This window comes from Phlebotomus argentipes, unplaced genomic scaffold, assembly GCF_947086385.1.
Source record: "Phlebotomus argentipes unplaced genomic scaffold, Phlebotomus argentipes genome assembly scaffold_18, whole genome shotgun sequence".
Classification (NCBI taxonomy): domain Eukaryota; kingdom Metazoa; phylum Arthropoda; class Insecta; order Diptera; family Psychodidae; genus Phlebotomus; species Phlebotomus argentipes.
Window position 1 is genome coordinate 2,435,802 of NW_026776177.1, and position 14,371 is coordinate 2,450,172.

Sequence of the window (14,371 nt, forward strand, 5' to 3'; positions counted from 1 at the left end):
TGGGGAACAATAATAATAATATCGCATTTTTCGCAAAACTTCTAAACTTCAATTAATCAAGCTTTTCACGTAGAAAAAGTCTGGTTTCATCATTAACTAATCAGCTGATCAAGTTCGAAAGGCATGTAGAAGTTTCAATTGTATTTCCGATTATTTAGAGGCGTTTAAATCTCCTAAATTAGCTCATTGGTTAAATTGTGGTGTAGATTGGTTTGGGAAATGCAATCAGAACTTCTTCATATCTTTAAAATGCTGCCCTCTAGCGGCAATTTGTGGAAAAAGTAATCAAAATTTAAATGAAAATCACGAATAATCGCAAAAGTGATCAACAATGAATTCTAATCATGTTTTAAGACAATTTTAGGAATAAATAGCTAAAATTGACAGTCAAAGGACTAATTAATCCATATCAGTCCAATTTCTCTCTTGAAAATGTGTTTAAAAAAGGAAATATTATGAATTTCATTTCGATAGATTCAATAACTTACCGACATTTCAACTTAGTGGAAGAATTCTCTCCCTTCAAATTTAAGTAATCATCTGATAATAAATACATAAAAACTTTGGTGGACTTTCCGAGAAGATTTGCGAAATGTTCTGAGATTTTCCTTTTGCGCATTCTTATCAGATGCTTCATGAATATTTTGTAAAAATTCAAATTTAATTAATTTCTCTAGATGTCACTCTCAGATAGCCAGTCTTCATAATCTGTTGAGTGTTCAATGAGACGATGAAGAAGAACATCTTAATTGGTAGCTCTTTCCACGGCACCTCCAGTGAAGCGTTATCAATTAATTAGGAAACTAATTGGACAGTGGAGCTCGCGATCTCGCGAGGGTGAGACGCACTCAATCACTGCCCGGGAAGAGTTGGGGAAGCGTGGGCAATTGAATGGGTCCATAAATCGTCGCAGTGGAAATGAGAAATGACGCTATTGTGCCACGTCCTCTCGAGGGACTCTTCACAGCCTTAAATGGCACCTCGAGAGTTGCTTTTCGAGTGGATAATTTGGTGGGATTTTCCTCTCTCTCGCAGGCGCTCTGAAAATCCCTTCCTGCGATGTTTCCTGGACCGATATGCTGGAGTGGCTTTCGCACCAAATTCCCAGGTCAGAAAGCCATCGGCTGATGAAGTTGTTAAGCGCTGTTCGGTCCGTTAGTGAACAAATTTGGATTATTTACAGATCCTCTGACAAACAAAAACCACCTTTTCAATTACCACGAGGGAACCTGTTGCAATAAAGTATGATTTATGCTCCGGCCTCATGTTTCTTAGACACTCAGTCGGAATGAGTTCTGGCCTCTCCTCAGAGACCATTTTTAATTGTTTTTCCCTCCGCAATCACCCGCCCGTGATCATGAAGTACACCTGTTTTTGCCTCTCAACATCGATTCACAGATAAATCAACATAAACTCCATTCTCAGCATCTCTCCTTTGATGCGATGCTCACAAACGCGGGGAGGCTTTTTTTCTGTGGCCTCTGCGCGCGATCATGGGAAAAATGTGTCAAGGAGGAAGAGAAAAGGGTCCAATGTTTCGGGAGATGCCGATGAGATAAAATGTGTTTCTCTTCTGCTTCCAGAGTTGACTTTCCTCTGGAAGGAGGGATTTCAATGGCATCTTGATTAGATGATCAGCACGTGTCGTCGGCAATCCCAAGACCGTAACAAGTGCCCAATTTGCCATTCAGAGGCAATTTTTTTTTCACGGAGAGATGAGACATCCTGATAAGAGTCATATTTGCCACAATTGTCAATCACTTACCCTAAAACCATCTTGGTTATCCCACAATGTCACTTCGAATTAGCCACAATCATGCAGATTTACGCAAGGGGACCAAAAATTTACCTCCTCTCGCTTCACTTCACTCTCAATCCGGCAAAAATTCGCCAGAGAAACTTTTTTCTCTTTTGAGTCTCTCAAGTCCAAAACCTCAGCAAGTAAAAGCCGATTTGGACAATTCCTCCTCCTCCTCTTGACCCATTGTCGGGCTCTGTTACCTAATCGCATTAGAGAATGGATCACACTCTTCGGGCGTTATTCAGCCCATTGAGAGAGGTGAGAAGGTGTCAAATCCGTTTGAGAAAAATGCATAATACATTTTTTGTCATGCAGAGACATTCAATAAATTCAATTTTCACTGCAAAATCCGATCGGGAGATCTGTAAATCGTATGGAATAACCAGGGATTCTGGCAATTGTGATCTGCAGAAGCCACCTTTCGTTGTATCCAAGGGGGAGATATTATGGTCAGAAGTGGTGTACAGGTCAGCAGAAGTGTTTAGAACTGGAAGTGCTCGAATATTTGCAATATCAGGCGTTTTAGAGCTATTTTTAAGTCAATTAATACTCAAATTTGAAATGCTAAATTGTATTAATTACGCTAAGATCGATCATAACCTCAAAAATATAGTTTTAGGATACAAAATTGCCTATTTAAAAAGCTGTTTGAATGATTTTCTACTCTCAAATAGCAAATTTCAGCTTATTATCGATTAGTCTTGCCTTTAAAAGATTCCAAATAAGTTTATTTCAAGGATTCTTTAAGATATTTCAAGATAATTTTGAGGTTATGGTCAGCAATGCATCCAAAAGAGCGATTAAAAATTAAATCTCATTAAAATATCCGCTAGAAACTTAATATATTTCTTAAATACTGTTTCTCTGTAAGTTTTTTCAGATCAAACAAGTAAAAATTGAGTCTTTTGGAAACAATTACGACCTAAATTTGAGGTTATGATGCTTTAGACGGTAAGAAAAATCTATGACGTTTCAAAAAACGAGGAAGAAAATAGGAAAAACGCATGTTTTAAACACTGCTATAGTTCTGGAAGTGTCTGTGGAAGTGTTAGGAAGTGGTGTACACTATTTAGCCGTATTATCTCCTTCTTGGTTGTACAATTTTTTGTGGCTCACCTTTTGAGTTGTTTGCCGATGACAAAGAGAGTTGTGGATGGACTTGTAATAGCTTTTTCATAATATATTTTGCCAACTCTTGATTTCTTCAACTAGACAGCCTGAGGGGCTCTGGAAAGGACATGAAATTAGTTGAAGAATAAACACTTGGGCATGATTGATACGGCAAAGGGTAGTGAAAATGTGTGGATCGACCTCAAAGTCGCCACTTGGCAACCCTTCGGGTGAATCCTTTGAGGCCACTTCACATTCAAGCCGCGCACAGACGAAGGTCCTCGACACTAACAACTAATTTAGGGGCTTCTTATGAGAGCAAATTCCAGCCTTTTCACGGTCATTTTCGTCAGATGACATAAATTCCCGCGCCTCGAGGACGAGAGGCGCAGGATGGAGTGGAGAAAAAAGTGTTAAACACCCGTGAAGAATTAAATTTATACATGAACTCAGCTCACCGGCGAGATCGTCATACACTTTGTCTCACCTCCACCGCCACATGGTGTGCGGGGCTCTTGAGGGATCTCAATTAATGGGGCGCTGATGCTCGTCCAGATGAAAGTGTGAAATGCGAGGTCTCGGGGATCTGAATTAATTGACTTTCGATGAGACTTCTGAGGGGCGGCGCACATGCCGAAATTTATCGCCCCACCGCCACTTGTCACAACTGCATCCCATAAACACCCTGCAATTCCAGCTGATAATCCTTATTTAAATTCCAATATTTACTGGAGACATTTCACGTCCCGGATCGACGACATCCAATTACATGTGATTGGCAAATACGGGCGCGCGAGGGAAGATGTGGGAGTCCTGGAAAGGGGATTAGTGTATTTCTCAGCATTTGCACATCGTCTCATGACAGATGTACCAACAAACGTCACGAGGCATCGCGTAAAAGGATTAAGTGTGTACATAAGTGAGTCTTTTGCCTGAATTTTCGGAGGGCGAAGAAGGACTTCGTGAGACGGGGAAAATGAGGGCGCATCGATGGTGGATTCGTTGGAAGCGCGCAAAATCTCTGCGTGTGGCGAGAACTCGTGGAATTCCAGAGCCCAAGAATGCCCGGACGATGGAGGAAAAGACAAGAAGTGCCAAAAGCCGCCACTGAGACTCAATAACAATAAAATTTGGTGGACTTTTCGCATTTTAGCATGTGAAATATGTGCTGAGCGTGAATTATTAGTATTTCACGCATGCAACACTCTCACCTTGCACACGTCCAGACCGGCCTAAGCTCACAATGTGGTCACAAGTCATCGCCAGTATAAAACGACGTGAAATTATTGCCGCAGCATCGCTAAAATGGTCTCTGGGTGGATCGTGCACTTAAATAAATCATCTCCGCGTTTGGCTGCTGCAGCGGCAAAGTATTTGATTTAGGAATCATTCTTAGTCCGATCATCTCCCACATCCCAGCCGCGACTGCCCGCGCTGCAACGCGCTGCGCTGCCACCATCAGGTGTTAGATTTATATCAGCGATTTAGTGTATTAAATTTATTTATTAGCGCGACTCTTTTCATCTGCTAATAATTGAAAGTGGGAGTCCCGCAGAGATCGTTTCATGCAACCCTTTTTTTTCTTGCTCTGCGCACGAGATTCGCGAAGGTATTTTGCACTTCTTTGCAGCACAACTTGGTGTTCGCATAAGTTTTTCAGCAAATGTGTGAGCAAGGAAAAGCTAGAATATTAGGGAAAAAAATTGTTAGAATTGTGAAAAGCAGAGGCGAACAATAGAAATTTACCACCATAATTTAATTCTTCTGCCATGCTCTTTGTCTGTGTCTGTTTGGGAAGGACTCTCTCTCCTCGCACTTGAACAGCAATGCCACAGAGAGAGAGAGAAGACGACAAGAGGAAAATCAGTGTGGAAATAGACAATTCAATTTTCCCCAGATTTTCCACCCTCGAACACTGCGGACAAAAAAACACACGCTCTCCTGTACACACAAAAGTTTCCGGCAAAAATTCTTCAACAACTCGCGGGGTGGAATCGGAAAATCCCCCGAAAAGTGACAAAAAAAATATTGCAAATAGCTGAAGATTGTGGAGGGGAGAGAGAAGACGAGGAAATTGTTGCAGAAACATGTATCGTCTGGTGGAGTCAAAATTGAATTTATTAATCCCCCAGCAGAATGGCAGAAAAAGATCCCCCATTGCAAATGGTGGGAGGAAGTTTTGTGTTTTGTTCACTCCCTCTCAGCGAACTTTCGTAGTCTGTTCACATACTTTGCGCTATCAATTGTTCGTGTTACTTTCGCTTCGTTTGCCTGCACACCCCCGAAAAGCTGAATACAGGCCACCCTCAGCTGAGGAGGGAGATTCACCGATGCGGGAAATTCCAGGGGTAAAGCAGAGGCGACTAACTTCCCTCGCTGATGAGAGGTTTCACAGTGCGCTCAGGGAGAGCGTGTGTGTAAACTATTGATAAGATAGTGGGTTTTTGAAACTACTATGAATTCTATGATTTGAAAAGCTAAATATTTCGCTTTTTTCACTATGATTTTAGCCATTTTCGGTTGATGCACTAGCAATCGTAGCGGCGACCAGTTAAAGTGCTGATGCGCATTTAAATGCGTAGATCTCAATAATATACTTCGTGATAACAACACTCAATCTAATTGTATAAATAACGCCATGCAAATAACCTCAAAATAGAGAGATTTACAGGTTCTCAGGCATTTTAGGCCTTAAAGACACTTTTATACGGCACTGGAAACCGGATGAAGAGAAGCCCAAAGAAGTTAGAATTCCTGTTTTCTTGCTATAAATTTAGCAAAATATTTAGCGAAAAACAGCAGAAATATTGGGAATTTCAGAAAATGCTTAATATTTTGCTTGAAATTGCTACGTTTGGAACGCTATTGAATTTCCTCACTTGATTATTTATATTTCCATTCAATCTTAGCACTTTTAGGCAAAATTATCTGCTTTTTTGTCTCGCTGGGAGACTCAATTTAAATGATTTAAATACACAAGGACTCTTGAGAATCGCTAGTCTAAATGCTCAGAAAACTACTCAATGCGAAAGGCTTCGCACAGGTAAGAAAAATTGTTACTTCATCACCTCTTGAAGCACGATGAAAGCAATGTTTTACACACAAAATATTTTCTGGGGTGGCAAAATTGGGGGTTGCGAGGCGATGAGCGCCATTTTGTGTGTCCGAAAGGGAAAAATATTCGTGTAAAATACTTCAATGGTCGACAAAACTCTCCTCAACTTTGACCCTTTTCGCCCAATTAGCGCATTTTGGCATGGGAAACAAACCAAATTGCGCGCTGCAGAAAATGTTACAGTTTTTTTTTGTGTTCTTCTTCCTCTATTCGCTCGTTTGAGTGCCATAATTCATGCGAGAGTTTCATGAATTTTTATTAAGAAATTATCATAAAATGAATTCTTCATTTCTTCTTGTGCGCGCACTTCTCACATGGATTCGCGATGATATTCGCGGTGAATGGGTTTCAGGAAGAAGGTTTGAGAGAATGGCGAGGCGCCACAATTTTCCCTCCTCTCACACGGGATGATCGTAAAAGTTTATTAAGTTATCATGCAACGAAATTCACTTCACATGGGAAAGATGAAGGAGCGTGATCAGCCCAAGATGATCGCTCGTCCGACCGATTGAGCCGATGGAAATAAATCAACGTACTTAAATACACTCAAGGGTGGAATCAATTGAGGAGTTATGGGGATTTTTATTGAGCTCTCAAATATTATGACGCAATTAAAACATACAAACAAGCAATTTTGTGGTCAACTGGTGATGGTTTGGAAGAAGGATCGCTGGAAAGGGAGACGAAATCACATGGCATAAACGCCTCTCTTGAGAGAGAGAGAGTCTCCAAGATCGCTGGCGTGATCGCGCAAGCGAAATTGGGTGGATAATTCATTGGGAATTTCAATTGATCGGCCCTGTGAGGCTAGAGGCTACTCAATTTCCCCGCGTGATCATCTCATCGATCCCTTCAAGACACACACTTTATTGCCCATTCGATCTGCCGTCGAACTACCCAAAAATTAATTGCTTTGCATATAAAAGATTGTGGCAAAGAGGGGCGTTGTCGAAGAGTACAATTTGAGGAGGTAAAATCAATATGTTGAGCATACAAACAATAAAATGTGGTGCGCTGTGTTCGCGGGTCGAAGAAATGCAATCGCGAGTGGCTTACAGATGTCAGATGGAAAAAACCAATTAGCGATGAGAAACAGCAGTAGTTGGATCGATAAATTATAAAAGAAATAATTGTTAAATATCCAGAGGCGAACAATTTAATTTGTCTCTCTCTCCGAGCAGAAGCCATCGGACGCGAAGATGAAACAAATGGGAAATTATTGGAGCCCGGGTCCGCGTCTCAGACTCGCGGGCACGCTTTTTAATAATGCTCTGCCTTCAAATAATCCACACACACAGATTTTCGCCACATCCCAGGCGAAAAAGAGAGGGAGGCAAATCAATAAATTAACGCCGCCGTGAGTAAATCAGAGAAAATATGAAATTGGATTCCATGCCATTTTAATCATTCTGCAGCCTTCGCTTGGAGCCTTTTCAATCTCCAAACGCAAATCATCCTCTTCTGCGCACCTCCACGGTATTTAATCTCATTTGCCGAGGGTTGCTTTCGAACACAAAAAATCAACTGTGACATATTTTGTATGGACGCGCCAATGCAATTCAATGAACTCTGGGCGAGTTTTCGGCAAACTCTGACACACACTATTATTTAAACCATGCGGTAATTAAGTTAAGCAGGACAAGAGAGCGCGCAGAAAGCCATTCGACTAAACCACAGCGTCACAATAAAAGTTCCAAGTTGTGGGCGTTGTGTTTGATAATAGAATTCAACCTCATGCAAACCCCTTTTGCACGCCAGCATCGTGTAAAGGCGCTTCGACCCTCATTTTTGCATAGTGGGATTATCAGTCAATAAAAACGCTTCAAAGCATGAGACACAAATTGAATTAACTCACCAACCACCGCATCATTTGTGCGCAACCCCTCAAATTATGCTGCATTTTCCACAATTTCAAAGGCGCAAATCGCATCGAGGGGTCACCAGTTCGCATTTCCCAATGATATTGTTAGTATTGTGATAGTTACAGTGGCAGGAGTGAAAATAGAACTCATTGAGACATTCAATTAATGCCTTTGAACGCCTCTCATTAATTTAGCGCCACTCAAACTCATCCAAATTGTGTTGTTTTCACAAGTAAAAGAAGATAATATGACTAAAATCTCTACAACATGTGGACTAAAGTCAACTAATAACTGGAATATTACTAAAATCTAACCGAAATCTAACTAACAACTTTAAAACTCACGTTTTCACACAATTTCTATTGATTTTCCTCCGCTGAAATTGTACTTTTGCCTAACTTTTGTGCATTTTTCTTGATCATAATTCTTTAATTAATTTTATTTATTATTTCTGACTCAATATGGCAATAGATTTTGAAAAAAATGAGGTTATGTTTTACTTTAGCATCGTTTTTGTTAAAAACTACGAGAAAAAATACGCAATTCTACTAAAAAGTGAAAATATTTTTAATTTAAGCACAAGAACTTCTATTTTAAGATGTTATTTAGTCATAAATCAATCACATAACCTAGAAAAATATGTTAAAATTCAGAAATCAACAGAAAATCAAACCTGTAAGCCAAATATTGCGTTTTTACACCACTTCTGACCATATTATCTCCCCCTTGTTGCCAATCATGAAGGATAAACACACAAAATTCGACACAGTGCAATTATAATGTGATTTCTTTCTGTGCTATTTCCATTTCCGCTCCTGTTTTTATCGTTGGCGTTGCATAAATTTGGCTCCTTGCAAGTTTATTATCAGCTTGACGGGCAGGTGAAGGAATCCCTTGGGTCAGCAGGAGTGTGAATCATTGCTGATTTCCCCTCCGCGTTCATCATCAAAAGTGTTGAGGAGGCAATTTCCGCGAATTTGAGCGCGCAAAGCCGCTGCTGATGAATGCAAATAATGTGAAATAATTTCTTTTGTTGCCAGCTAAGCTCAGTGTGGAATCTTCAGGGGTATTTATCTGTGCTGGAGGGCGATGGAAGTGCGCAATTGAGGGTGGATTCCTGTGAATGGGCGCGAGATGAACTCCCAGCGGCAATTGAGACAGTGAGTAGCGGAAGTCATGTACTAATGAGAGACCGGCGTTCGCGCCTTTTCCCTCTCTCTCTCTCTGACTCTCTTTGGGCGTGCGAAGACCCCGGAGTTTGACTTTGTTTTCCCACCCATGCAGCCACTGAACTGGAAGATAATTGCAGTCGGTGAGACCATGAGAAGAATTTCTATGAGGGATGATGGAAGACAGACAAAAAACGCTTGAGATTGGGCGCGATCGAGGCAGGAATTGTTCAATAAATCAATTTCAAATTTAATTAGAGCACATTATTAATTATGATATGACCAAACTTCTCCCTCGCTCACCATTTCTCACGTGTCTTTATAGGAGTTTGGTGTTGATTAAAGCAGACACTGCGTAAATAAGACTGCAGCAATTTGAGCACCACATGGACAAATAGGCAAAATATTTCCATTTCTGTCTTACCTGTTTTGTAAAATGAAAAAAGAAGTGCCGAAACCGTGTGATCTCGATTAAACTGTTCGTGTTTGTTCGACAAATAGATATGGAAGCGACGGAAAGTGTGAGAAAATTCTCATTATTATCAATGAAGTGTGTTGTTTCTTGTGAATGAAAAACAGAGTGAATGAAGTTGTTCGAAATGAGATAAAACTCTTGGACATCGGAGAAATCAAGATCAAATTGAATTAACAGCAACAATGGGTCTGGAGGAGACAAAGTGACGTGGCTTCGACACGTTTCTGGGCTGATCCTTCTGGGCCTCTTTTGTCCACCACTTAATCCCCTGAGGCACTTTTCTCTCCCGAGAGTCACCCTCTTCGGGAGCGTCTTTCCACTCGAAATCCCTGCGACCAAACACGCCGCCCGGAACACATGTAATTGATGCAAATGCCCAGGGATCAAGAGGGTGACGACGCGCAGTCAGTCGAGTGCGAAGGAGCTCTCCAGGCGATTGGCACTTGCTGGGCCAGCGGAAAACGTCGGGGGTGAAATGAATAAATTATTGACAATTGATTAACTTCCCTTTGCGCGCTTGAGCTGCCTTCCTTCGCCCTCCGGCGGCCCTCAAGAGGGATGGTGGGAACCCCCTTTGGCCACGCCAACAAATTGTCCGGTGGCAAATTCAACTGAGACGATCATTAACCACCCACATGACGGGATCCTCTGTGATGATAAATGGCCGAGGAGGTGTGAAGGAAGGATAGTTCAATGCCAGCTGGTGAAAATTGATATTTGGCCAGGAGATGATGGTCCATTCTGGGGAAAGAGTCGATGACACGTCACTCAGGTAGGTGAAATATCGCCCAGAAGCTCGTGTCTTCTCGAGGCACAGCTCAGACAATTGGCTGCTGTCCGACGCACACAAGGGGGAGATAATACAGTCAGAAGTGGTGTACAGGTCAGTGGAAGTGGTCAAGATCTAACAAGATTTCTTCTCTGTTCGCATCTTTTACTGACAAATTATCACAATTCTTTGGATTTCTTTTCATTTTTGAGCAGAAATCAAGACAGAAATAATCAAATTTATGCTTTTCTAGGTTATGTAACAAATCAAGGACAGATTTTGTGAATAATTTCCATTCCAGCACATCAATTTTTACGCTCAAATCTGAAGAATTCTGCATTTGCCTGCAAAGAACATTGCTTTTCTGCACAATTCAGGTGAAGAAACACAGCTAAGATCAAACATAACCTCAAAAAGAATAGTTTGAACTTGGAAAGTGTTGATTTTCAACACTTTCTGGACGATTTTGACTCTGAATCAGCAATTTTGAGTTCACTGGCGAATCATAAGAGATGATTTTGTGGTCTGGAAAGCTTCTAAACGGAGTCTTTGAAGATCTTTTAGTGACATTTTTAGGTTATGGTCGAAAAGATGACCGAAACAAGCGATTTCAAGTGGATTCTAAGCCTCAGAATTTCATTTGGTGGGAAAGTGTTGGGAAGTTGTGTACAGATTTAAGGCATATTATCTTCCCCTTGTCACACATCGACTGCCCTTCTGAACAGCACTCAGGCGAAGTCGCTCAGCCTTGGATGTCAGCCTCTTCGGCACAGACACACAGTGAATCGTCAAGAAGTGAAAAATGCGATTTAATGCCAGAATGTTTTGTGTGTCCCTCCAGAGAGGTGAAATATGTGTAAGCTGAATATTTGAAATGATTCCGATGAGAGATGAATGGATTTATACCTCTTTTATTGTGTTTAGATTTTTGTGAAACGACCACAAACAGGGTCAGAACAAACAAATATTGTTTCTCTCCGTCCAAAGGAGACTGGAAATATTGTTGAGCAGAAAAAGAGCATAACTTTAATAATAATCTCTCTCTCTCACTCAGTTACAAGTGAGGAAAAAGAGTGAGTTCTTTTTTTTCCATGAATAAATAAGCCTAAGATCTCTTCACTTTGCCGTGCAAGGAAACACGCAATAAAAAGTCCATGGAATGCGCTTTTGTTGCCCACAACAAATATTCAATTGAACACTGTATGAATATTCAAAATTCCTACTTTTTCAGCCCATCTCTCAACACTGGACCGATGCTGTATAGAAAATAATGATTTATGTGACCATTTCAAAAGGCAAAGGGAGATAAACGCTTTTTATCATCATTATTATTGGGCACATGGCGAAGGAAATACACTCCAGAGTGTCTCTCGATATATTATTGGAATTCTGAGAGCGCGCATCTCGACTGGTGAGTGAAAGAAAATCTCCAACCCCATCCGATAACAATTCCGGCTGAACTTCTATCATGTCATTTTGCTGGGATTCCTTCCATTGAAATAACTCTGGGCATTTGGACAATGTTCACTGATTCGACTCCCTTTTCATCACTTCACACCCCCCAACAAGACGACCCCACACACACACTGGCGGTGTGCACAAAATATAAACGAGAGTAATTGAAATAACAACAGTAATTTGCACCAATAAAATTACAGAGAATCATCGTTCTGTTGTCCCTCAGACGCATCGACAGTTTGTCTTGGTCGTCCTGGCTGTTGAGGGGATTGAGGGTGTTGCAATCGGGGTGGATATATAACTCAATTCACTCGTCGACCTTTTCAAAGCTCTCTTTCTCTGCGTTCGTGAATTGGGCGAGAAAATACACGAGATAATTCAATAAGATTGAAATATACACATTCGACAGTTCTTTCGACATGTTGAGCATGTTTTGAACAATTGAGAGGGAAGAAATCAATAAATTGCCCCTCAATTCTCACACTGAACACACACAGTAATTGCTGCAAATGTTACGAGCATGACATTTCATAGTCCTTGGCTCTTAACACTCAATTTCAGACCATAGAAATCCACTGAGAATCTGTAAATATTGATTAGCTTCTGGGCACAAGGATTGAACTGAGCATATTGATCTGAGCACAGATTTTCAGAGTCGTATTTCCACTTAATTGTGGGGTTGAAAAGGTTCAAATAGAAAGGGAATGACTTAATTAGAAACGAAGAGCACGAATTAGCTCAAAAGAACACCAAAATTCCCTTAGTTGCTCAGAAATTGACAGTTCTTCTTACAACAGCTGTCAAAATCTACATTTTTCGCTGTCTTTGCCTTCTTCTCAAGCTTCTTCTTCTCTTCCTGTGATAGTGACCAATAGAAGGATATCTTCTTTCTCTCTTAAACCATCTCATTTTCACTGGTTTTCCCGGGAGCTTGCAAAAAGCTGTTTACAACTGTCGTTCATGTAAAATTTGCCTTAGCAATGTAAATTTGACACATTTTGCTCAGAGAAATTAAAGATTCTTGTATTGAAAAGCATTTAAAGGTAATAATTAAATATTTTCAGGCTTTTTTGTGCTCTATGAGACTGAAAATCATGAAAAACTGGACGAAATTCTCAAAAAAATATCGATAGCATCATCAAATCGATTGATATATCGGGAAATCGATTTTGGTCAACTGAGCAAATTGAGCTAGAACATTAATTTTCCTTCCGTTCTGGTTGCAATTCTCTTGTCAGGCACTGTTTCTTTCTCTTTACAGTTTATTAATAAGACCAAACAAAGGAATATAAAATACAAATTAATAAGACAGGAGAAAATATTGACGAAAAGCCAAAACTCTGAAATGCTCGCATTTTTGTTCTATCGACCAAAGGAAGATCATAAATTATGAGTTAATATTTTTCTCTCCCTCTCAATTTAACTCCGGGTTGAGCCTTATGATCGCGCAAACAAATAAGACATAAATTATCCGGCGGAATATTTATATTTATTAGTGTCTGGCGATGCCTTTTTCACTCTTTAAGGAGCCCCGCTAGAGTCAGTCATTAAGAGAGCCCATCAAACCCGATGCTCTCCGCGAGTCCTTTTTCTCAGGTAATATCTCAATCAGAAATTAATAAACGCCACCCTCCGCCCTTCCCCATTCCCTGCATGTGTGTGTGTGTGTGATTCATTTGCATTCCAGCCGGACGCTTTTCCCGCACTTCCCATTCGCCTCTTCTGCCTCAATTAATGCAATTTATTCTGCATCGGCCAGGATTGCGTATTTGTTCTGGGACGAATCTCATCAAACGCCTCCGTTGGCATTTCGTCTGTGTGCGCGGCAAAAAAGCGTCTCGCTCGTTTGCATTTCGCAGTCCTTTTTTTTTAATCCATCATTCATGAAATGCAACTCAGGCCGGACTTTTCGCGGGAAACGCATTGAAATGTGCGCGCACGAGTAGGAATTTTCACACCATGGAAAAAGTGCTAATAAATCGCCAACGTGTATTTTTTATTTGCACTCTTCCCACTCTCTTTCTCTCTCCCTGAGCTTCACACTCGGGATCGGGATTTGGGAGAATGATGACAAAATTGTTGACAAGAGGGAAGAAATATATTCATGGAAAAGTTGTAAAATTAAGCGCAGAAAACGTGTGAATTCTCCACAATATGAATTGCTCAAGCATTCAATTAATAAATCATAGTGTAATTATGTATTAATTAAATACAAACTGCCTGTAATTTATAAAATAGCGACAGTGATTTATCGCTTCAGGTGAATTTTCACTGGAAAAGTTGGCAATATTTTTCAACTCTCCGTGTCTAATTTTGCGCCACACAAACACAAATATTTATTTGGCATCTCTCGCGCTAATTAAAAAGCCCTGCGTTGGCAAATTAAGGCATCTCCTGCTGACCTTTTGTCCTCTCGCACATCAAATATCACTCCGACCAAGGGGGAGATAATATGCAATAAAAACTTCTAGAACATGAAATTTTTAGTCTGTTTCCACATTAATTCCCAAATTAGAATGAATTTCTTGAGGTTTCATTCGATATTTCTATAAAAATCGACTTGAAACCGCTGTTTTTGGACATCTTTTCTGATCATAACCTCAAAAATTTAA